Below are 25844 nucleotides of genomic sequence, written 5' to 3' on the forward strand. Positions count from 1 at the left end.
AAAAAAAAAAAAATTACTGCACATATAAATAGTGTAGCGAGAGATTAAAAAAAAAATATATGTAAATCAAAAAACGTAGTACTTTATATAATTGGTACACATATTATTTATATTTTTATGTATTTCATTGCTTTATATTTGTTTTATTATATATTATACTGTATTATTTATGTTTAAGTAACATGTATTTTTGGCACATATATATACTTCATATTTGTATAATAATGATTTTTAATTTCTTACATTTGATTAGCTAGGCATTTATAATTAAGTAGTTTTCGTTTTTCTTTTTTTGTTATTGTTTTATTAGTATAGGACTACTTACGCTCTAAAGATAAAAAATCTCCATCTTAGAACAGGCTGTGCCATGTAAGATGGAGACTATCATAAACAGAGAACACTCTCGTTTTCATTTTACATTAATTGGTTTTATATAGATTCCCTGTTATTAAGTATGTATATTATTTTTTTGCAATAATTTCTTTTTTGCAATGGTGTTGCAACAAATTTAAATTTCAATTATTTTTTTTTGTATTTTCTACAAAAGAAAATAATATTTTTAATTTCATCTAGAATTTAAAATTCGATAAGCAGTAATATAACTGTAGTTAATTCCATTATTTGCCTGTTGCGAAATCCCTCCACAGAGGGAGAGTTTTCCAACAGCACAAGTCAGTATTCACGAGTATCACACATTTAATTTGATAACAGCTTCAAGAGACAACGCGGCGGTCCGTTCAATGGAACCTGATGTCAATTGCTTCAGTATTGTTTTAAAAGTCGCCGCGTTCGCACGTCTCACGAACAAGCACGATTCGATCCGCGCGTTAATAAAATAATACATTTTAATTAAATAAATAAAATCAGTGAAAGAGTTTACAAGTGCCATAGTGAAAAAAGTGTACTTTTGAAACGGCGCAAGTGATTAAAATCATAATTTGTGAGTATTTTTTCATTTGTTCTATTCTGAGAAAGTGTGCAATTTTTATTCGTGAATAAATTTAAGGGTGAAAGATAAAACTTTAAGCGTTATCATAATTTACGCAAATCTTTTAATTGTGTGGGCCTTTTTAGAAAATGTAAATAAAATTGTGGTGATATGTTTCGAACATGGCAGCAGAATGGTGAATGTTACACAGTGTGTAAAGTGGCCACTTAAACCAGCCATTGACAGGTCATAAGCCCTGTAGATGCCTAGACTTCTATATTACCTTCTCTTAAATGTTCTTCATCTCTGTTGTAAAATGTTAATATAAACAGCTCCCCAGAGAGTTGAATCCAGTCCTTGCCTACAAAAATTTGGACAAACTCAAAATATTGTCTCTACTTCTAGTATATTGAGTTATTCCGGTAAAATACAGGGTTTGGAAAATATTGAACTGGTACCTAAAGCGTCAAACTGATCATCTTACCTTTCACATGAAAAAAAATATACATACACGCTGCAATTAGTTCCAAAACAATGCCCTATGCACAACTGGGTGCGGATCGGGAAAATATAAATTATAATATTGGGTATTTTTTTTAAAGTACCTACTGATAATACATCTCGCGCTCACATTAAAAAATAAAAGAATAATAAAAAAAATATGCACCCATATTTGAGAACTCCAACTGCTACGTACTGTTGCGTGACTATTTCTTAAAAGGTTCATTCAGCGAGATACGCTGCCCCGCGCGGACCAGATGGGACTACAATGAAAGCATCCACCCCTTTCCCGAAACTGTTCATAAAGACTTGAGTCTTTCTTCAGTTTCGCATATCAATATCATTTATTTATTTTTTTAAACTAATTAAGCGAAAATTTAATATTTCTTTACAATCAAACCGCGAAAATAACAAAACAAATAAACTTTAAAAACTTTCATTGTACCCCTCACTGCAGTATTGTCAGTTTGTGATCAATCAAATCAAAATCAAAGTCAGCACAATCACCTTTTTCTAATTTCCCAGTATGACAGTGGAGGAATACAGTGTTAGTTCCAAATTGAGACCGCGGCCGCACGCTCCAGATCCCGCCTCGGGAAGGAAGAAGAACGTAGTAATACAAACAAATCAATCAACGACACGAAACCCAAATACATATAGGAAACATTGGAATATTTTGCCCTATACAACATGCACTCAATCAACAGAAGAAAAACAATACGTATCGATAACAAATCACAGAGGAACATCAAATCATCAAGACACTACCGGCAAAATCCTAACACAGATCCTAACATGATCCCTATCGAACTCAGGCGAAATTACTTTTCGTCATAGTACTGAATTCCTCGCAAAAACCATTTTGGGAACCAGATGGGACTAATAATATGAAAAGGTACACGGAGGTAATTTCAGACCCCCTCTGAACCGGTGTAATTTTTTGAATTTCAGTACGGTAAAGGTTATTAGACCAACGCATTTTTCGGACAAAAAGACGCACTTTTTGGCTCTGAAAATCCAGTCAAAAATTGTGCTGCGTCTTATGGTTCGATGCGTCGTATCGTCCTATTTTTTTTCGATTTTGTGGCTTCACACGTTTTTGCACAACACTATCCATAGAATCAAATGTAATAACAATCCCACTATAAACGCATGTGTTCTGTGGACTGTGTGTAAAAGAGCTAATGTTTGCTTACTGTAGTGATCAATTGCACGTCCATTATAATAAGCTAATTTGTACTTAAGTTATCAATGCAAATGAACGATCAACTATTTATAAACGCATTTTTAATGCAAGATAAAAACATCCGCAAGAATAAAACGATATTTTGACTTAATGTCACGCACTCGAGTAATTTTCTGCATACCAATGTTTTAATTTCTTTTTTAATTTTTCCTAATTATTTATTTACTTTATGTATCTATATTTTCTACACTTATGTACTGTTATTTTGTTTTATTATAATTGTTTTTCAATATTATTTTATACTTTCTCAAAGGCGTAAGCCGTCGAAATAAATAAATAAACGCTACAAAAATGACACGGAATGTGCCTACTGTCGATTGCCACACGGTACAAATTACTAGTACATAAACACATATTTTTTATTCAAAACCCACAGATTACCCTGAAGATGGCTCCTGCAATGGTAGCTAAAACGTCGGAACGAATCCAACTTACACAGGATCGCCCAAAACCTATACATATTAGTGCCTTTATTTATTTGAATATTCCTGTTTTTTAAATAAATAAATAAATATACAAGGTGTTCTTTAAACCCTGTCACATCCAAAACCACGATGGGCAGTATGAGCAAACAGACATATTGGCTCATTAAAATAAATTTTTAGAACGAAAAAATTTTACAAAAATAAAACATTGAAAAAACAAATGGTTGCTTTCTTCTGCAGGGGAGAAACGAGGAGAGAGAGGGGGGAGTCTGATACTCCGTCAACCGAGCGGCCGCGCCCCCCTCGCTTCTCCCCTGCAGAAGTAAGCAACCATTTGTTTTTTTTAATATTAAAAAAAAATTTTTTTCTTCCCTCTATTTTTTTTTTTAATATGCTAATATGTCTTCTTGCCCATACTGATCATCATGGTTTCGGATGTGACAGAGTTTAAAGAACACCTGTATATATCTCTATGGTAATTATAATAAACTTCAAAAAATCGTTATACAATTGTATCATCATGTGTGTTAACCTAATTGTAGACACATGTTTGCCAGGCGCAAGAAATTGAAAATGACATATTTTACACTGTTAATTTTACAAAATAAATAACTCCATATTTATTAACAAACTAAAGTCTGATAATTATTACAAGAATTTACAAATAAACCCGACGGAGAATAGCCTATTTCACACATATCATCTTAATCTAACGACACGGAAAAATTATAGTGGACTGACATTCATTAGATTCGTTAGTACCTATTTAAATTTGATGATATTTAGATTTTTCTTATTTTTTATCATAAAACTCTATAGTTAATGACTTAAATAAAAATATCAATAAAACGCCTCAGCCATTATATATATTTTAAAAATATTAGCGTACGTATAATTTACTAAAATATTTCAATTTCGGTGACCATTTTCAACAAGTTGTGAATAACTCACTATTAGGAAATGTCAATCAAGTTGAGGTAGACTGGGTTTTGAACCTCAGGCCTCTGGTCCGTGAGTCCATAACGCTAGCCACGGGACCACAGCCAGATTTAAATAATTTAGTAAAACTTAACAAAAGAGATTTTTATGATAATTTTATCAAAATCATTGTTTAAATTGTAGCAATTGCACAGAAATCTTTAATCCGAGTAATTAAAAAAAGCATTTCGCTATCCGAGTGACTTGCTCTTCAAAGAATTCAGAGTACTGAATATTATTCAACAGTATATATTGAGAACGGTAGTGGTTACACACATCAATAGAGACATTCACCCGAGCGTCAACCAAAACCATAATACAAGATACTCTAATAGGGATCTGATACTAAGTGAAGGGGTCAACACTGCTCTGGCATCGCGACAACACTATTACGTAAGCAAAAAGCTCAATAACCTTTTGCCAGAATCGTGGAAAGACGGGAGTGTTGTCAAGTTGCGGAAGGTGTTGACCTCGCTCTTTCGTGACATTGGTCGTAGGGAGTCAGAAAAGTTGATGCATGCCACGGATTGGAGATTCTTACTGGATGTCGAAAATAAAATATGAAAATAAATAATAATTTAAAAAAATATATTTATAGATGGTAATCATGAAGTTTCGTATTATAAATAAATTGTCTGTGTTTTATGAATGTATGTATGTGTATGCGCATGGGTGTATGTGCGTGTGTGTGTATGTACATGTGTATATATGTGTATGTGTGTATACTGTGTATGTATATGTATCAAAATATGTGTATACGAGTAAGTTTATATTGCATTAGTCTGTGCTCTATATTAATTTGTTGACTATTATCATATATAAGAATGTAATTGCCTAGCTGGAACGGGGTATGTACCCTTGTTAGCTGAGCAAAGTGGACGTAAAATTGTATTTTTAATAAAAGGTGTTAATAAATAAATAAATTAAAAACTATGTATTTAGCGAGTACTCTCAGGTATGAATCCTTTTTAAAAAATCGACTGAAAATTAGTCGGTCCCATGGTGTATTGATTATCGTTTGCCAGGCATTAAATAAGTAAATAATTGTTAAACAATAAATATTAATCCCCCGTATTGTATTTTATCATAGCGTGTGGATTTTTGCCGTGCTGTGAAATGGGCCGTAAGCATTTTAAATTAAAAAGCTGATAACTTTAATTTTTACCTCGTATAAGAAAACATTTTATACGTCAATTTTCCAGTAGCACTAAACTTCCTCATTCAACACAGAACTTTCGTCCCATGGAGTTGGGACTTGGCTCTCATTAAATGTAAATAACACATGGACAGCGTACGCTGGATTATATTGTTACAAAAGTATTTAATACGTTGTCACTTGACTTGAAAATATGTCATAGTAAAAATTAAATTTTGTTTTTATCACGAAAGTGGTTGATAGACAGAATGTTTTCATATTGATTTATTATTTACGTAAAACATTCTTCAACTCACATATTTTATCTCTCATAAAATACATTTTTATTATTTTCTTTTTTTTCTTTCTTATTTATTTTTACACATTTTCGACCTTAATTTGAATAAGTAATTTTTAAAATTTAAATTTTTTTTTTAAAAATATTATTTTTATTTTTTCTGTAGATATGAATTGCAACTTTCGATTTACTTTATTTTATTTTTTATCTTGTTTTGGGTTACAATTATGAGAACCCACTTTTGATGCATGTATATATATTTTTTCTTATGTTTATGCTTCATTTAAGTAAATGGCTATTTTTTTATTTTTTTATTTTTTTTATTTAACAAATTTACAGACAATGCCCAATTTAAACGAGTCATACAACGAAAAACAATAATAATACAGTAACAAATAATAGAAGCAATACAACAAATAAAAGCCAAGACAAGTTAATACATTAGACAGGCATTATGGAATCCAGGTTAATTCTACAAATATACAGTCAATTTATTGGGAATATTTCTTCAGTCTTTTTGTAAAAAAACTCAATTTACAATAAAAATAATTTAGATCTTTATTTTTATTTACAAATCTAATCATTATGGGTAAGGCGCATGGAAACCATAATTAGTCTTATAATGACCGAGGAACAGAATTTTATTATTTCTGAGTCTACGTGGAGACATTTGTTGGAGAATAGTCGGGACATCAAATAAAATTATTATTTTTCTTTAATAATATTATTTTTCTCCATTTTCCTACTTTCAAAAAAATTATTTTAAACCATTTGATCTAATTTTGTTAAGTTTTTTCTTTTCTATCTTCTTATTTATATAATTAATTTTTCAAAGCATCAAAAACAAAATACTTTATCTTAATTATTTTTTACGTGTACAATATTATGTCTTTACTCATTTATTTGATTATTAATTAAAACTAATGTCTGAGCACCCGATGACAAACTATTATTTAATAGATTATCGGGACAAAACATGATAAATACTTTGTTTTTTTTGTATAGTGTATTAGCATTGTAATAATGTGTATTTTATTAAATATAAACTCTATACTACTGCGAAAAATAATTTATTTAATTTATTTTTATTTGGAAAACTAACAGTTCTACATACATATTTAAAGTAAACAAACAGATATAGTGTATAAACGCAGAAATATAGTCCTTAAAATGTAACATGATTAGAATGACAGTTGTCAGAAAAAGTGACGACATAACTTTGTAGTAACGTCACAGGAGTTATTTATATTGACACACGAAAACTCATTTGTATCTGGCGTGTTAATTTTTTATTTTATTACAATGCTTGAAACATAAATCAATCAGTTTTAAAACTAAAATAAACCTAATTATTAACGACGTTCTTACAAGGTTACATCATTTTGCAAAAACGTTAGATATGGGACAAATTGATCAATGTAAATTGACGGAATAAAAAAATTATTCGTTTGATGTTGTTCATGAAAAAAATATAAACGTCTAATTTTTTGGTGAACAATTATGTTAAACACACTATAATAGACTTGTTTTTTCGTTTTTTATATCAATTTTCGGAAACAGAGTTTCACGAAATAACTGATAAAACCGATTTGATCAGTGATCAGTAATTTCCCATCACTAATGAAATTAGTTTGACAGCTGTCACTCTAATCAAGCTATATTTTAAGGACTATAATTACAGATTTCCACAAAGTATACAAAGTTAGTAAAGAAAATATATAACATATTAAATAAATACATGTAAGTTTATACATATAAAAATGTTATTTTCATGTACTCGTAAATATTTTTTAATAATCAAAGATTTTTTTATTTTAAGAACAGTAAGTTATTGTAAATTGGGCGGGATTAGGACAAGGATGCTTGAAGAGAGGATAAGGAGGCGAAGGGAGATTTACATATTTATTATTATGATGTCTACTAAGTTACATAATGCATTTTTAGTGAATATTTTAAATCTGACAGAGTGATGTTAGTGTAGTCTATGTCTTTAATTTTTATATTGTACACTGAAAAAGTCCTACGAAAAAAAGCATTTTTAACATGCGATGTTTTACTTATTGGTACATGAAACAGGTGGTATCTTGTGAATAAATAAATAAATTTAATATTTTTATGATTTTAACGCTCTACTCTATAGAGCGTTAAAATCATAAAAATATTAAATTTATTTATTTATTCACAAGATAATGGATGCAGTTTTCTCTGCTTAAAACAAATATTCTGTCATAAAAAATAGCCTTCGTGTAATAAATGTTAAGTCAATAGAAGGATTTAGTTTATGGCATTAATAAAATTACTGACCGCTACGAGACACGATCCAATGACTTTTGGAATAGTGCCAGATGTCATAACCACTCATCTACGAAGACAAATCATCATCACTCATTCTCTTTTCCGCACCCAGTGATGCATAGAGCAATGTAGCGTATTCAGATCATCTATTTCATGATGATAATGTGATAAATCATACTATTCAGGGGTGTTTTTCTGAACAACTCTTTCTTTCTTCTTCAATCAGACATTAACTCTTTTAACCAATGGTTAAAGTCAATAAATTAGATCTAAATATTTCAAAATGCAAAATAATATCATTTCATTGAACAAAACAACCGATTTCCTTCGAGTACCTAATAGAAAACTCCAAAATTGATGTTGATAAGTCCATCAGAGATTTAAAAGTTGTTTTGGACTATAAACTGACATACAGCGAGCATATATCTTTACACATCTCTTGTTAGAAGCCAACTAGATTATAATTCTCCAATATGGTCACCTTATCAAATCACTTTCTCAGATTCTATTGAGAGAATTCAGAATAAATTTCTTAAATATATTAATTTTAAGATGGGTTTTTCTACTAATCAATTAAATTATAACAAAATTTTAGACTCTCTTAAATTAACTAAATTGCAAGAACGAAGAACATCGACCGATCTTACGACTTTATATAAAATAATAAAACCAATGTTTGATACCCCTGATCTACTGAAATTGATTTCATTCTATGTACCACCTAGATTAAGCAGAACAACTTCAATATTTTATTGTCAAAATTGTCGAACGGTAGCTCAATATAACTCACCTATTGTTAGATTACAGAATACCGGGAATGAATATGCATCACATTTTGATATATTTAGTTTATCTCTGCCTAACTTAAAAAATAAAGTGACCAACATATTTTTATCAAAAAGAGCAAATCATCTTCAGAAGATTGGGTTGGAATAGTTATAATTTGATTGATTAATGTGTTTTGTTATTGTATAATTTATTTAAAATATGTATGTATTTCAAGTAATTAATAATGTGTACAGTACGAGTATATTAATATTTCATACTCGATTTTTTTTTTTTAATATTTTTATTTCTAAGCACTCTTTATACCACATATATGTAAATGGCAGAAATGCCGTATATAAATAAATAAAGATAATACAGTAAATAAATCACTGAAATTACTTGGCTTCATTAACAGAATATCCTCTGATTTTACTAATGTCCGTACAATCAAAACTCTTTATTGCTCGACTGTTCGCCCTCTTCTAGAATATGCCTCAGTGGTCTGGTCTCCATTCTATGTCAATCGCATAAATCACATTGAATCAGTCCAACATCACTCGCTTCGAAAAGTAGCGTGGATGCTTGGACTAGAGAGAGGTAATTATTCTTATGCTGATAAATAAAGACAATGTTAAATATTTTTAGTCTACAAAAATTTAGAACTAATATTGATTTCATATATATGTTCGGCATACTAAATGGTATAATCGATGTTCCATCATTACCGGGAGAAGCGAAATTCCATATTCCGACTCGTAGATTGAGAAACAATGAAGTACTGTTCATCGATCAGCATAGAACAAACTATGGCCTAAATTCTCCAATGACCCGCCTTTGTCGTATTGTTAACTCAAGACAGGAGCTGGACTTTTTTGGTTTAAGTTTACAACGATTTAAACGAGCACTAAATAAATAGTCCAGATCTTGTCTTGATGTTCCTTATGTTTGTCAATGCTTCTAAAGAGAGGTAACATTATACATGACAGATATAGTAAAGGCAATAAAAGGTATCAATTATAGCAGGACTCCAAATGCCGAACACTCTTCAAGTGGATCGGAAGATCTGTTGATGAATTACAACGGTCCGCCTTCTCCTGACGAGTTTTCTGTGGTTTCCTCGTCACTGGAGCAAATGCGGAGAAGCTCTTGAAACCGGTCACAGCCGAAACATCTCACCGATCCTTACATAAAATAACTAAATAAAGTTTTTCATTGAGGTAAATTTAAAAAAATTTTTTTTTTTTTAAGTAAACAAATAAATAACTATCACTTCGAAGTAAATATAAACCTTGTACATTACAAGAAAGGTAAAAAAATATTTTTTTTTATTTATATCCCTACAGAGATGAGGTAGAATTTTTTTCAAATTCAGGATTATGGATATTCGAGCGTTTACAGGGCTTGTGACCTGTCATTGGCTGGGTTAAGTGGCCACTTTAAGTAGGTACTACAACATTCCCCATTCCGCTTATTAGCGAATATCCACACAGGTAACATTTTTGATTTTTGTATATATGTTATTAAATGAGAAACCATTCACAAGCGAGTTGGAGCGCCATCTTTGTATTGATATTGAAGTTAAGTATTTTAATATAAATAAAAATATATATCTACTCCCCCTTGGGAGAAATCCAGATTTGCGTATGTACAAAATACACGTACCAAAATAATGTTGTAAAAAAATAATGCAACTAACATATAAAAAAAATGAAAAAACATCACAGAACACCCAGGCTGGAGAAAACAACATTTTTAATTTTTGTTTTCTCAACGGGAATCGAACCCGGAACCTTCCGCGCGTGAGTCAAGCGTCTTGACCGCTGCACCACGGAGGCCGCCACTGTAAAAACATTTCAAAAAAGTATATTGTTAAGTGTCTTCGGCACGGGTAACCCCAGTGATGTTACATTATTTTTATTATTAATTATAGTTTGTAAGAGAAAAATATGAATAAATAAATAAATATGTATTTAAAGTGTTAAATAAATAAATAAAATAAAATAAATGTTATAATGACATTGGGAGAGACCATGAACGCATTGGCCCTCTGGCATGTTGTTGATCGCCACAGCCAAACGTCGGCCATCGTGCGTCTACTATCACAAAGCGTGTTTTACTAGTTTCGAAAACCAATCCGACTAATCAAATAATAAAGTTAGGTAGATATGATTGGGTTGATCGATACTGAGCGTGTGAATCAAACGCGGTAAGTGAATTAGGAACAAGAAACGAAAAACTTGTTTAGTCAGTGCAATTTCTTTGATTTAGACCATAGAATTATAAACTAACTAACTAACTAACTAACCATCACGCCATTTACCCAGAGAGGGTAGGCAGAGAGGATAGAACGCCACACCACTCTGTCCTGGCACACTTCCTTTGCTTCCTTCACATTCATACATCTTCTCATGCACGCACGTCGATTATTCCGACTTTTCACATGACCACTTTCAAGAATTTGTTGTACTTGATCATGCCATGTCTTTCTCGGCCTTCCTCGACTTCTACAACCATACACATTCGCATCATAAATCTTTTTAGCCGTTCTTTCATCATTCATTCGCTCCACATGACCGAACCATCGCAAAAGACCTTTCTTAATTTTGTCGATAATGCTTAACTCAGCCTTGCATTCTGCTCTAATTTCGACATTAGGGCACCTATCATACATTGTTTTTCCGCACATTCGCCTGAGGGATCGCATTTCAACAGCATTCAGTCTACTTTCGTCCCTTTTTTTCCTACTCCATGCTTCGCTTCCATACATTAGGGTTGGTACCAGAACTCCATTATGAACTGCTAATTTAGCCTCTTGCGATAGACACTTATTTGCTACGACAGACTTTAAGGCACCATTAACTCTGTTACCGGCACTAACCCTCCTTTCAATATCCTTGTCCATATTTCCATCTCTAGTAAACATACTACCCAGATATACAAATTCTTCGACCTGTTTCAAACTATCTCCATTTACTACAATCTTACATTCAGTCATAGTTACATTTCTTTCAAAGACCATGACGTTCGACTTTTGCACATTCATTAGCAAATCACTCTCCTTGCACACTTCGTAAACCTTTGTAACCAAGGATTGCAGTTCCTCTTCGCTGTCAGCTAGGAGGACTGCGAATTATAATATATATATATAATATAACTAAATGTGAGATCAGCGTGAACGGAGATATTCTGAATCAGGTAGAAGAATTTGTGTACCTGGGAAGTATGTTTACTAGGGACGGAAAGGCCGATAAAGATATTGAAAGGAGGGTGAGTGCCGGGAACAGGGTGAACGGTGCACTAAAATCTACTTTGGCAAACAAATGTTTATCGCAGGAGGCTAAACTAGCAGTTCACAACGGAGTTCTAGTTCCAACTCTAATGTATGGGAGCGAAGTATGGAATTGGAAAAATAATGATGAAAGTGGGTTGAATGCTGTCGAAATGCGATCCCCCAGGCGAATGTGTGGTAAAACGATGTATGATAGGTGCACAAATGTCGAGATCCGTGAAGTGTGCAAGGCTGAGACATGCATTATTGACAGAATTAAGAAAGGGGTGCTGCGTTGGTTTGGACATGTATAGCGAATGGACAGCGAAAGAACGACTAAAAGGATCTACGATGCAAATGTTGATGGATGCAGAAAACGAGGAAGACCGAGAAAGACATGGCACGATCGAGTCCATCAAATACTTGAAGATGGACATGTCAAAAGTAGGAATAATCGGCGTGCGTGCATAAGAAGATGTATGAATGTAGAGGAAGCGAGGTCTGTACGCCAAGATAGAGTGTTATGGCGTTCTATCCTCTCTGCCTACCCCTACGGGGAAACGGCGTGATGGTTTGTTGTTGTTGTTGTTGTTGATTTATAATATACACAAGAAGCGTAGAATCAATAGGAAAATATCACCTTTTTTAAAACATTTTTTAAGTAATAAAGCTCTACGAAATACTGTCACGCAAAAAATATTTTTTTAAACTTATTCAACAGGTAGGATTTGGGTTTTTGTTGGATTTATAAGTCCATTTTTTGTCCATGAAGAAATATGCTCGAGTGCAAGTGATTTTACTTTATTTTCTTCAACAATGTCATCGGGTTCCAAATGAACATACAATTGCAAATTATCGGCCTATAAATGGTACGAACAGGCGTCTTACGCTTAGATCAGCTACATCTACGTCGAAAGGAAAAGTTATTATACCTCTACGCAAGCAGCGCACTGAATTCGGCGAACGCGCATTTGCGGTCGCAGGCCCTACGGCATGGAACCCAGCAGAGGTCCGAAACTGTGAGAGTGAAGTGATGTTTCGGAAGAAACTTAAAACCCACTTGTTCTCTAAATCATTTGAATAAATTCTTAGCATGTGGTGGAAAAGTAATATGAAAAAGTACATTATTTTTCTTAAATTAAAAAGTTTAAATTAAATTTATGTCTTTATATAATCACTTTGTAAAGCGCCCTTGAGGTATTATATTACGAAAATGGCGCTACATAAGTTATCCATAATAATTATTATTATCAATGTATGTAAGTGAAGTGATGTTTCGGAAAAAACTTAAAACCCACTTGTTCTCTAAATCATTTGAATAAATCCGTAGCACGTGACAACAAAATAAATTATTTTAATTAAATTACAAATTTAAAAGCTTCAATTAAATTAACTTAATAATAGAATCACCATGTAAAGCGCCCTTGAGGTATTTTATTACGAAAATGGCGCTATATAAGTTATCCACAATAAATAAATAAATAAATATGTAATAGGGAATTGCAAAGTTTTTTTTCTCATCTATGAAGTAATAAAAGTCTATGAAATACCGTCCAGTAATAAAAAATAAAATAAAAAATAATTGCGTAGTATTAGTAGCATAAAAAATATATTTAAATTTGTAATTTTGAATTCCCGCAAAAACGGTCGTTCCGTTGGCCACGCCCCTAACACGTCACGATTCATGTTTATTTGTTCCTGACCGTTCAATTTTGTTTAGAACATTGTCACAAATCTTGACGTCACAACTATCACGGCCAAATGTGTCGTGTTTTTTTAGTGACGTATTAAAAATAAATTTAAAAAAATTTATAAGTATATGAAAACATTTCTCCACAATATCCATATTGATTTTGAAAATACATTTAATTATTCCAAATCTAGCTTATATATTTTTATCGGTTTTAAATCAGTTCATTAATATTTTATTCCATTCTGTTTTAAAGATAATGACGGTCAAATGTCCACCACGGCGTTGTTTAATCCGAGAGGTTAAATTTTCGACAGTTCTCTCATTAGACGAGCAAAGTAGCGTAAAAATTTTAACTACCCTGCCAACACTCACAAAATGTCCATTTTGTTTTTCTCGACAGGCTGACAGATAACAAAATAATAAATTTCTCAAGAAATATGATTCCTGTTTTTTTTTTTATCCCAGCAGTATTTCTACACTTTAAAACGACACAACACGGCATAGTTGAATTCAAATTTGTCCTTATCCCGCCCAATTTACAGTAACTTAATGTTCTTAAAATTAATATTCAAAAAATCTTTGATTATTGAGTACATGAAAATAACATATTTATATGTATAAATTGTATGTATTTATTTGATATGTAATATATATTTTCTTTACTAACTTTGTATACTGTGTGGAAATCTGTTATTAGTTCTGAGTTTACACACTATATCTGTTTGTTTACTAAAAATATGTATGTAGAACTGTTGATTTCCCTAATAAAATAAAATAAAATAAATAAATCAGGAGTTGAGTACTGAGCGATGCCGATGACTACAAAGGAACTAACGGTCAAAACGTTAAACTATTCATTTATGAGTAGTTCAGTCGGTCGCCTTCAGTTTGATGGGCGTATGCGGCTTCTGGACTATTCTTAATTCAATGATGCAGACGTTAATAGATTTTTTTCAAGTAACAGATGATCGAAACACGCTGCATTTTGTTAAAAAAAAAAAAAAAACTATTCTTAATTCAATGATGCAGACGTTAATAGATTTTTTTCAAGTAACAGATGATCAAAACACGCTGCATTCACACTGGGCGCATGAAGATGATAATTTAAATAAAATTCATTTCCTAATATTATTTGAATCATAGTTACAATGTTTTTGCTCTGAAAGATATGAAGTATTTTGAAGGTAAAATTAAAATCGTGGTGTGTAACAAATGACCTAAACTTTAGGAAAAGATTTATACAACACAATATTACAACATTATAAGGTAATGATAGACCGGTTTTGGAAAATAACCCGTTTAAATTGTCGATACTAATCATCGATACAAAACGGCTTGTTATTTTGTTTATGTTATCTAAATTGATGTAGTCAAGTCCATCAGAGATTTAGGAGTTGTTTTGGACTATAAACTGACATACAACGAGCATATAGATAATACAGTAAATAAATCACTGAAATTACTTGGTGAAGCCAAGTAATACAGAATATCATCTGATTTTACTCATGTCCGTACAATCAAAACTCTTTATTGCTCAACTGTTCGCCCTCTTCTTGAATATGCCTCAGTGGTCTGGTCTCCATTCTATGTCAATCGCATAAATCACATTGAATCAGTCCAACATCGCTTGCTTCGAAAAATAGCGTGGATGCTCGGACTAGAGAGAGATAATTATTCTTATGCTGAAATAGAGTAAATGTTAAATATTTCTAGTCTACAAAAACGTAGAACTAATATTGACTCCATATATATGTTCGGCATACTAAATGGTATAATCGATGTTCCATCATTACTGGGACAAGTAAAATTCAATATTCCGACTCGTAGATTGAGAAACAATGAAGTACTGTTCATCGATCAGCATAGAACAAACTATGGCCTAAATTCTCCAATGACCCGCCTTTGTCGTATTGTTAACTCAAGACAGTATCTGGACTTTTTTGGTTTAAGTTTACAACTATTTAAACGAGCACTAAATAAATAGTCCAGATCTTGTCTCGATGTCCCTTATGTTTGTCAATGCTTCTTTCTTTTTTCTTTAAATGTTTTAAACTATTCTTTTATTGTAATATTTAAACCTTATAAATTGTATACATGGACAATGTCCGTTAATAAATAAATAAATAAATAAATAAATTCAATGCAACATAGGGGGCATTTCTAGGCATTTCCAGGGCTTACGACCTCTCATTGACTGCTTTAAGAGGCCGCTTTACACACCTTGTTACATTCACCAACTTGTGGCTGTAGTCTGGTAAAACGAACTCAAAATTAGGAAATCATACGATTTTGCCATTTTAAAACGACGTTTTTTTAAAATTGCATTAAAAAAATAAAGAAAACATAAATTAGATAAAAACAATATTTTTAAAGGTATTTCTGTTAAAAAATATACTTAAAAGCTTTATGTTACTAAAATATAATTACTTTTAGACCGGCAGATTACGCCATTTCTAATTTAGACTAAACTTAGGTATCTGGGATCTCAATAAAGACTAAGTATTTAACTATTTTTTTTTGTAATAATTTAAAAATAATAAATTAAACATGAAAGTGGCCTAAGTTAAATTTAATTTTTTTGATTTTGAAAAGAAATACAAGCATCACATACATTTTGTGATATTTTCATTTATTTCTACATAAAATTATGCCTTCGGTAATACTTAAAAAAAAATGTTTAAATGCTTTGGTTAAAACTTTTTTTTATGGAATTTTATTTATTTATACCGAAAACGATTAGAGCAGGTCTGAAGGTCATAAAAAAGTCAATAAGATATTTTTTTTAATTGAATATTACAACTAAAATTATCTTCTTTTTTAACCTTTTGAAAATATTGTTTTTATCTAATTTATGTTTTTATTATTGCGCAATTAAAAAAAAAACGTATGTTTGAAAATGGCATAATCGTATGATTTCCTAATTTTGGGTTCGTTTTACTAGACTTCAGAAACAAAACAAACAAACCATCCCCGTAAGGGTATGCAGAGAGGCTAGAACGCCACAACACTCTATCTTTGCATACAGATCTCGCTTCCTCTTCATTCATACATCTTCTCATGCACGCGCGCCGATTATTCCGACTTTTGACATGTCCATCTTTAAGTATTTGTTGGATTTGGTCATGCCATGTCTTTCTCGGTCTTCCTCTATTTCTGCGTCCATCAACATTCGCATTGTAAATATTCTTAGCCGTTTTCTCGCTGTCCATTCGTTCTACACGTCCAAACCAGCGCAGAGCTCCTTTCTTGATTTTGTCGATAATGCTTGTCTCAGCCTTACATAATGTACGGATCTCAACATTTGTGCATCTATCGTACATAGTTTTACCACACATTCGCCGGAGAGATCGCATTTAGACAGCATTCAGTCTACTTTCATCCCTGTTTTTCCAAGTCCATACTTCGCTCCCATACATCAGGGACGGGACCAGGACTCCGTTGTGAACTGCCAATTTTGCCTCTTGTGTCAAGCATTTATTTACCAAGGTCGATTTAAGTGCACCGTTCACTCTTTTCCCGGCACTCACCCTCCTTTCAATATCTTTCTCAGTCATTCCATCCCTAGTGAACATACTTCCCAGATACACAAATTCCTCTACTTGTTTTAGTATAACTCCATTCACAGTGATTTCACATTTAGTCATACTTTCATTTCTTTCAAAAACCATCACATTCGATTTATCGACATTCATCAGTAAATCGCTTCTCTAGACTTCAGCCTTAACTCAAATTGGAAATAGCGAGCTCGTTAATGGACACATTTATCTAGGCTCAATCATGCAAATACATATACACATACATAAAAGATAAACAATTTATTAACCGTTAAATTAACGATATTTTGAGTTTGTAGACAAAAGAAACCGGGTTGTGATCCCGTGGTTGTATTGTGGACTCACGGGCCAAAGGTCCGAGGTTCAAATCCCACTCTACCACAACTCGATTTACATTTTTCCAGCACAAGTTATTTACGACTTTTAGGAAATGGTCTGAAAATTAATATTTGTGTAAATAATGAAAACTTAAGTATTCCCCTTTAACGAAAAAAAGACTAAACCACTTCAACCAATGACTGGTCATAATCCCTGTAAATGTATATATATTTTTGCATAAGTTTAAGTACCAGTGGCGAAGAGTGATTTTATTTACAGGTAAGCTATAAAAAAACATATATTTATACCTTCATAGGAGGTACATAATATAATGTAAGTAATATGTAAAACATTTAAGTTTGCAAGTGAAAATTCTGGATGGAAGTACATTGTAATTTATTAGATAAATAAAACACGAGTGATACTTTTATTTGCTGATATTTGATATTTATTTACTGATATTGGATTAAAGTATCACTCGTGTTTTATTTATATAATAAGTAATATGTATTATAAGTTGTTAATTTTCTGTGGTTCTGTGTGATACAACAACTCTCATCTATGAAATCAACTCAAACGATGTAACTTCGTGAAATATTATATTATAAAGATATATTATCCATTACTTTTATTCATAACTCCCTAAAAAACAAATAAAAAATAGCACTATGAATTCAGTCGATATTAGGTATTCAATTGAAATGTCAACTGGCCGAATTGTTCTAGTAATTAATAGTGCTAAAAACGACCACGTGGAGCGCTATATGTCCTGCAATATGACGCATGAAAGTAATTATGGTCTTATGTCAAAACTACCATCGCAAAGAAAAATAACTCTTAAGAAATAATGTTTGAAATACTGTTTTCCAAATCAAGAATCTTCAAATAATTTGTGTAATCTGCAAGTTTAATCTAGGAGAAAAAACCCACACTGGGGTTAAGACATTCAAAATATAGTATACTTATTTGTATAAAAAAATAAGCTGGAATAATCGGCTAGTTTCTTGGCTCACCGCAGGCGCTGGGTGCGCTTTATTAATATTAGGATAAATATACAAACGGTGGAAATGATTTAAAATAAATGTTAATTATTTATTTGTTTTTCTGTAAAAAAAGTTACAACAAAACATTATTATTGTTAGTCAAATATAGTGGTAAGCTGCGCATAATCGATTCTGTACACGGTTCGCCCCTGGTAGTTAGTTAGTATCTTCGGAATTAATGAGGGGTGAAGTGGCTACAGATTTCCAAAGGATCTGTGCATTGCCTCTTTCCACCAGGATTCCTGATTAAATTCATCTTAAGGGGGCAGAGTAGTACTATTTACGCACTCAAATCACTTGCCTTCATTATAACCTCATAGTTGAAGTTCGATTCTCCCGAGCGATAGGATAGGATAAAAATACAAACTGTGGAATTAATTTAAAATAAATGGTAATTTTTTATTTGTTTTTCTGTAAATAAAGTTACAATAAAACATTATTATGGTTAGTCAAATATAATGGTAAGCTGCGCATAATCGCTTCTATACACGGTTCGCCCCTGCTAGGTACATTGTCCTGCTGTACGTAATTGTTTAAGTATTGTTTTTACAATTTTTTTTGCACCACAAGAGGCCAGAAGGCCCAATTACAGTGGTGAATTACATCACAGAACAAGCTTCCCAAGCTTGAGAAAAATCACTTTTTTTTTTGGGTTCTCACCGGGAATCGAACCCGGAACCTACCGTGCGTGGGTCAAGCGTCTTGACCACTACACCACGGAGGCCGCCGTGTAAGTAACATTGTTTCTTGATGAAAATTTTTGTGTATGAAATACCAGTAAGAGATAATTTTTAACTATTATTTAATTATATTGCGCCGTGTGAAAAATATCCCTGACGTAATCATAAAAATATTTCCTGATTTGAAGACAAACCATTTTTTGTAAGGTCAAATTAATGTTCATGGTTTTGGTTTAGCAAAACGTGACCGGGTATGGATGAGAACGTGGATGCTGTCGGTGTTTTTTCTTCCTGTTTTTTGCTGGTGCATAGGTCACTGACTTGTACAAAAACAACGACAAAAATCGATGATTATGTCGGGAATATTTTCAACAAGGATCAGCAAAAGAACGTGATACACATGTCCCACATAATAATAAACATAATTAGTCTGAATTTAAAAAGTATATTTGAAGCACTAACTTTGTGGTTATTAATTTTTTAAATTTATTTTTACAGAAAGGGAAAACATTTTTGAGAAGGGAATATGGAAGTCTAGGCATTTATTTTTTTAACTTTTTGTACATAATGTTATTTGTACATTGGCGGGCTTTTTGCCAAATGGCAATTTCTTCCAACCAACCAATAAAATAAAAGTTTTATTTTTATAATTGAAGTTACAGAACATATTAAAAAAAAAAAAGATTCAAAAGCTAAAGATATATAAAAATAGAAATAAACGTATTTTTTAAATTTATTTTAACATGGAGGGAAAACGCTTTTGAGAAGGGAATATGGAAGTCTAGGCATTTACAGGGCTTATGACCTGTCATTGGCTGGTTTAAGTGGCCACTTTACACACCGTGTAACATTCACCATTCTGCCCATGTTTGAACATCCAAATTTCCTCAACTCTTCCATCTGTTGACTTTTGTGAAGTAAAAGAGCTGAAACATTTATGATTTTGGTGAGATTCATCCGGCTGAACCAAATCACCTACTAGGCAACGCCTGAAAACAATTTTCCAATTTTTATACTTCTTCTTTTACCGTATTTGTTTATAAATTACCTTAAATCAAAACTATTACTCAATGGGATAAAGGAAAAAAGAGGAAAGAAGAAAAAGGAAAGGAGGAGAGATTAAGGAAGAGAAGGAGATGTTTCTTCAGACGTGATTTAAACAGAGATAATGTAGTAACATCTTCGGAGATGATTCCACAGTCGAGCCGCATGAGTTAGAGAAGACAGAGGTATTGTGGATGGGTATTAAGAGAGTGCCTTGAGAATCAGAACGAAGAGGTAAACCATGAACTGATAAGCGTTGAAATTTTTCACGCAAGTACATAGGAGCGTTAGGACTATGAAGTATATTGAACAGAAGTGAGAGGGAGTGATAGACTCCAATGTCTAATTTTGAGCTATTTCAGTTGCACTCTCTATTGAAATAAATTTTAACATGAATAACTCCCTAAGGAGGGAATCCAGCCAGTCTGCAAGCATTTGGACATACTCAAACATTGTTAAGTTATTCATTATAATCAAATAAATAAAAAAAACAACTTTGCTTTTTACCACTATTTTTTTCTTCCACTGACCGGTTTCAAAGCAAACAAGCTTCTTCGTCAAGGTTTACATAACTAATTAATTGATTCCTATTTTATTTTATCCATTTTTACCAAATACTGCTCGTGGAGCTATGATTAAATGTGAAATTACTGTGAATGGGGTTATTTATTTATTTATTAAAGAAATAGTCTTCATATAAAAAAACGTTTTCTAAGAAAAGTGGCATGGTTGCTCGGATTACAAAGGGGTAATTATTTCTATTTTGAAATAGAGCAATCTCTTAATCTGTCTTCATTGGAAAGACGTAGAACTGAGATGGACCTTATATGCATTTTCAAAATACTTAATGCCACAAGTGATGTCCCATCTCTGTTGCGATCAATTTCTTTTCATGTTCCCAACCGTGTCACCAGAACTTAAAATCTGCCATTTATTAAATCTTCTAAGAGCAACTTTTTCAAGGTTTTTATGCCCCAATGTCCAGAATGAGTAGATTCGTCAATTCATCACACGACTTGGAATTCTTTGGGATAGATCTTCCGGCTTTTCGTAGATCTCTTCGCGACTAAATAATAATTATAATTTAAATTTATTTCAACAGAGAGGGAAAATTTTTTGAGAAGGGAATATGGAAGTCTAGGCATTTACAGGGCTTATGACCTGTCATTGGCTGGTTTAAGTGGCCACTTTACACACTGTGTAACATTCACCATTCTGCCCAAGTTTGAACATCCACATTTCCTCAACTCTTCCATCTGTTGACTTTTGTGAAGTAAAAGAGCTGAAACCTTTATCACGTGGGTGAGATTCATCCGGCTGAACCAAATCACCTACTAGGCAACGCCTGAAAACAATTTTTCAATTTTTATACTTCTTCTTTTACCAGGTAGTAATTCAACAATGTTTGATTATGTCCAAATGCTTGCAGACTGGCTGGATTTCCTCCCTAGGGAGTTGTTCATATTTAAATTTATTTCAACAGAGAGGGAAAAATTTTTGAGAAGGGAATATAGAAGTCTAGGCATTTACAGGGCTTATGACCTGTCATTGGCTGGTTTAAGTGGCCACTTTACACACTGTGTAACATTCACCATTCTGCCCAAGTTTGAACATCCACATTTCCTCAACTCTTCCATCTGTTGACTTTTGTGAAGTAAAAGAGCTGAAACCTTTATCACGTGGGTGAGATTCATCCGGCTGAACCAAATCACCTCTCTGTTGAAATAAATTTAAATATGAACAACTCCCTAGGGAGGAAATCCAGCCAGTCTGCAAGCATTTGGACATAATCAAACATTGTTGAATAATTATAATAATTATGGATAACTTATATAGCGCCATTTTCGTAATATAATACCTCAAGGGCGCTTTACAAAGTGATTTTATAAAGGTATAAATTTAATTTTTTTAAAACTTTTTAATTTAAGAAAAATAATTTACTTTTTCATATTACTTTTTCACCACATGCTAAGAATTTATTCAAATGATTTAGAGAACAAGTGGGTTTTAAGTTTCTTCCAAAATATCATTTCACTCTCAGTTTCGGATTAAACAGTGTGGGATGAAGTTGGATTGGCACGGTTTAGCTCGAAATCTTATGTTTTTCGTTTTTATGAATATATTGTATACCATTATTGTTTTGCCTTGTTTGTCTTTGCTACATAGTTTTATGTTCTTTTTGTTCAGTTTCTTGCATTTATGTTTCTTCACGTAACTGTTGTATATATAATAAATATATAAATACAAGTTACAAAAGAACAATTAAAAAAAGTAAGACCAATTACAGATTTCACATTCATTTATTATGAATGCAGGAGGAGAGGGGAAAAATAATCAAATTCTATAAAAGTAAAAATATAAATATAAAATAAAAAGCACATAAAAGGGAGAAGACATTGTAAAGCTCCAACTCTACTTCCTCCCCCTCTCTCTGCTTCCATGAACATTTATATTTCTTAATAAAAATTCACAACCAAAAATATATTATACAAAAACAAGTAGAGGAATTTATGTATCTGGGAAGTATGTTTACTAGGGATGGAATGACTAAGAACGAAATTGAAAGGAGGGTGAGTGCCGGGAACAAAGTGAACGGTGCACTTACATCAACCTTGGTTAGTTTGTCGCAAGAGGCAAAATTAGCAGTCCACGATGGAGTCCCGGTCCCGACCCCGATGTGTGGAAGCAAAGTATGAACTTGGAAAAATAGGGATGAGTAGGCTGAATGCTGTCGAAATGCGATCTCTCAGGTGAATGTGTGGTAAAAATGCGTACGATAGATACACAAATGTCGAGATCCGTACCTTATGTAGGGCTTATTTTTCTTTTTTTTTCATAAATGAGTTGCATTATTATTTACCTTGCTTATGATATTTATTTATTTATTCACACTCTTTATCAAAATACAATTCAATGTTCACTTTGCCCAGCTAACAAGGGTACATACCCCGTTCCAAGCTAGGCAATTACATTTTAATATATTATATTGGTTAACAAATTATTATAGAGCACAGACAAACAAAATATAAACTTATTCGGATACACATTTTGATTCATATACATACAAACATACACATATATACACCCATATATATAAATATACACATATATACACATGTACATACACACATACGTACATACACCCATGCGCATACACATACATACATTCATAAAAACATAGACAATTTATTTATGCGAAACTTCATGGTTGTCATCTATAAATATATATTTTTTTAAATTATTCCTTATTTTTTATTTTTTATTTTTGACATCCAGTAAGGTTCTCCAATCCGTGGCATGCATCAACTTTTTTGACTATATAATCCGCTTTTGAAATATATACAAGGTTTATATTTCAAAAGCGGATTTTTCTGCAATTAAATTTATCTAAACTGTTGGGATCACGAGGGATATACTTATGTGGGCCCATCAGGAACTTCTGAGCAGTTGCTTATGTGGAGAGGAAACCACTCAAAACTCTTCAAGAGAAGCCGACCTGTTGGCAGCAGTCAACAGGCCTGCCGTTCCACTAGAGGAGTGTTTGGCATGTTGTTCCCTACTTTGGTTTATTTTACCAATTGCCTGCACTATATTGACCATGTATGATACTACCTCTCGTGTGAGTTCTTTATTACCTATCACCGATGGGATGTCGTAAAGATCTTCACCCAAACCAGTTGTTGTGTTTGAAAGCTGAAAAAAAGGCAATGCATCAACAGGTGAAGGACATCTTGAGGAGTTTCATCGTCGCATGGGCAGCTGTCGATCTCGAAGAGCTTGAAGCGATGCAGGTAGCTCATGAACCCACCGTGACCCGTGAGAATCTGGGTGAGCTCGTAGCCAGCTTTCTGCATTCTCCTGAAACCATAGGCATGGAAAATTGTAGGGAAAAACATTTTAGTAATACTTCCGGTAGGTTCAACTCAAATAACGATCGTTCCAGAGGTGAAGGGTCCTGCTTCTTATTTTCCTTTTGGCAAAGCTCAACGGGAAATTGGCGAAATCGGGGGCTGTCTTCTTGAGCGTTGCCTCCCAAGCCTTTTTGTCAGCCTTTTCGTTGCCAAGAATTCCGCAGTGTCCCCTAATCCAGCCGACGTACACGTCCCGGTGTCTGCATCGTAGATTCTGGATATCTGATCTGATGTGCATTACAATAGGGTTGACTGAATTTCGGTCAGTTATTGCATGGACGCCAGATATGCGATCGGTCAGAATGGTTATTTTCTTCCATCTGTTTGGTGGCTTCTTCAAAACATAGACCAGGGCTTCTCTGATAGCAAACAGTTCCACCTGAAAAACGGATCAGAAATTGCCAAGTTTTAACTTTCTGACGCCATTGTAGGGTATAAAAGCTGCACCTACTTTGCCGTCTATCAAACTGCCATCTGTGAAGATCCTCAACTCTTCTCGCGCCGTCCCAGGCAGAACCTGATCGTCGTAGCCATGTTCTGCTGGATGAGGAAGTGAGAAATAGTCTCCCACTCCCTGATAAAATCTGTCCTGCGGTAAGTCTTGTAAGGTGAGGCTCTTCTTCACCTCATATGGTGTAGTAAATGTGGTGTTACGTTACATGCGGAGTAATTTCGAAATTACAAAACCAAAAGAATCATAGCGCTGATAATACAGATATATAAAAAATATTCAAAACTTTTTTTGGTTAGTTTGATAGTCTATTAACAAATAAAAAAATACAACTTCCTCATTATGCCAATAATATTGAACCCCAATATGATATAATGAATAAATAACGCCTTGCAACGTAATATATTGCTGTACTGTGATGTCCTTGCTTGAAATATTCGGATATATCAAGCGTACTGCGTATATAAACATTTTAAAATTATCAACTCTTTTATTTGGCATTAAAATAGCTAAATGATTCTTGTAAACAAGGAAGCGAGCTTAACATGAATTATCAAATGAAAGTACTGACGCAAACCAAATCAATTGATTATTTTTTGATAGGAGCGTCTATAAATTTAAAATAATAACGAGATTTAAATGTATGTACACGTCCTCGATCATTGGCGTATTAAATAGAGATGGTTCATTTGAATGAATGTCCGAAATGCAGCAATTCACTCGAATGAATTAGTAAAGAGAATGTTTAAAAAAATACAATATTACAACTATTACATCTCGTTGAATATTAACTTACAAATAAACAAACCACTACGCCGTTTCTCCACAGGGGTAGGCAGAGAGGAAAGAACGTCATATCACTCTGTCTTTACATACAGACCTCGCTATCTCTACATTCACACATCTTCTTATGCACGCAGGCCCGTTTATTTCAACTTTTGACGTGTCCATCTTCGAGCATTTTTTCACTATGTCATATTCTTTCGCCGTCCATTCGCTCTACAAGTCCAAACCAACGCAGCACAGAAGAAGACAGAAGTCTTGATTTTGTCGATAATGCTTGTACACCTATCATACATAGTTTTAGCACACATTCGCCTGAGAGATCGCATTTTGACAGCATTCAACGCACTTTCACCTTTGTTTTTCCAATTACCCACCTCACTCCCATATATTAGGGTTGGCATCAGGACTCCACTGTGAACTGCTAATTTTTCCTCCTGCGACGAACAAGTAAGAAACAAACATAGATCACATATTACAACAGAGATGGAGATCAGAAGGGAATACGACAGTTAAAGGATTTAC

The 25844-nt window shown here is 33.0% G+C and overlaps 1 long non-coding RNA gene across 1 annotated transcript in view; it reads left to right on the plus strand.

Moving 5' to 3' along the window:
* The first annotated feature begins 764 nt into the window (after positions 1-764).
* Positions 765-25844, plus strand: part of LOC148275715 (uncharacterized) — a 79867-nt gene continuing 54787 nt past the window's right edge. Inside the window, exon 1 of the long non-coding RNA XR_015823958.1 lies at positions 765-940. This is a non-coding gene — a long non-coding RNA (uncharacterized LOC148275715). The remainder of the gene's footprint in view (positions 941-25844) is intronic.

The sequence above is a fragment of the Micrasema longulum genome, unplaced genomic scaffold, assembly GCF_059751315.1.
Source record: "Micrasema longulum isolate JH-2025_06_02 unplaced genomic scaffold, ASM5975131v1 h1tg001358l, whole genome shotgun sequence".
Classification (NCBI taxonomy): Eukaryota; Metazoa; Arthropoda; class Insecta; order Trichoptera; family Brachycentridae; genus Micrasema; species Micrasema longulum.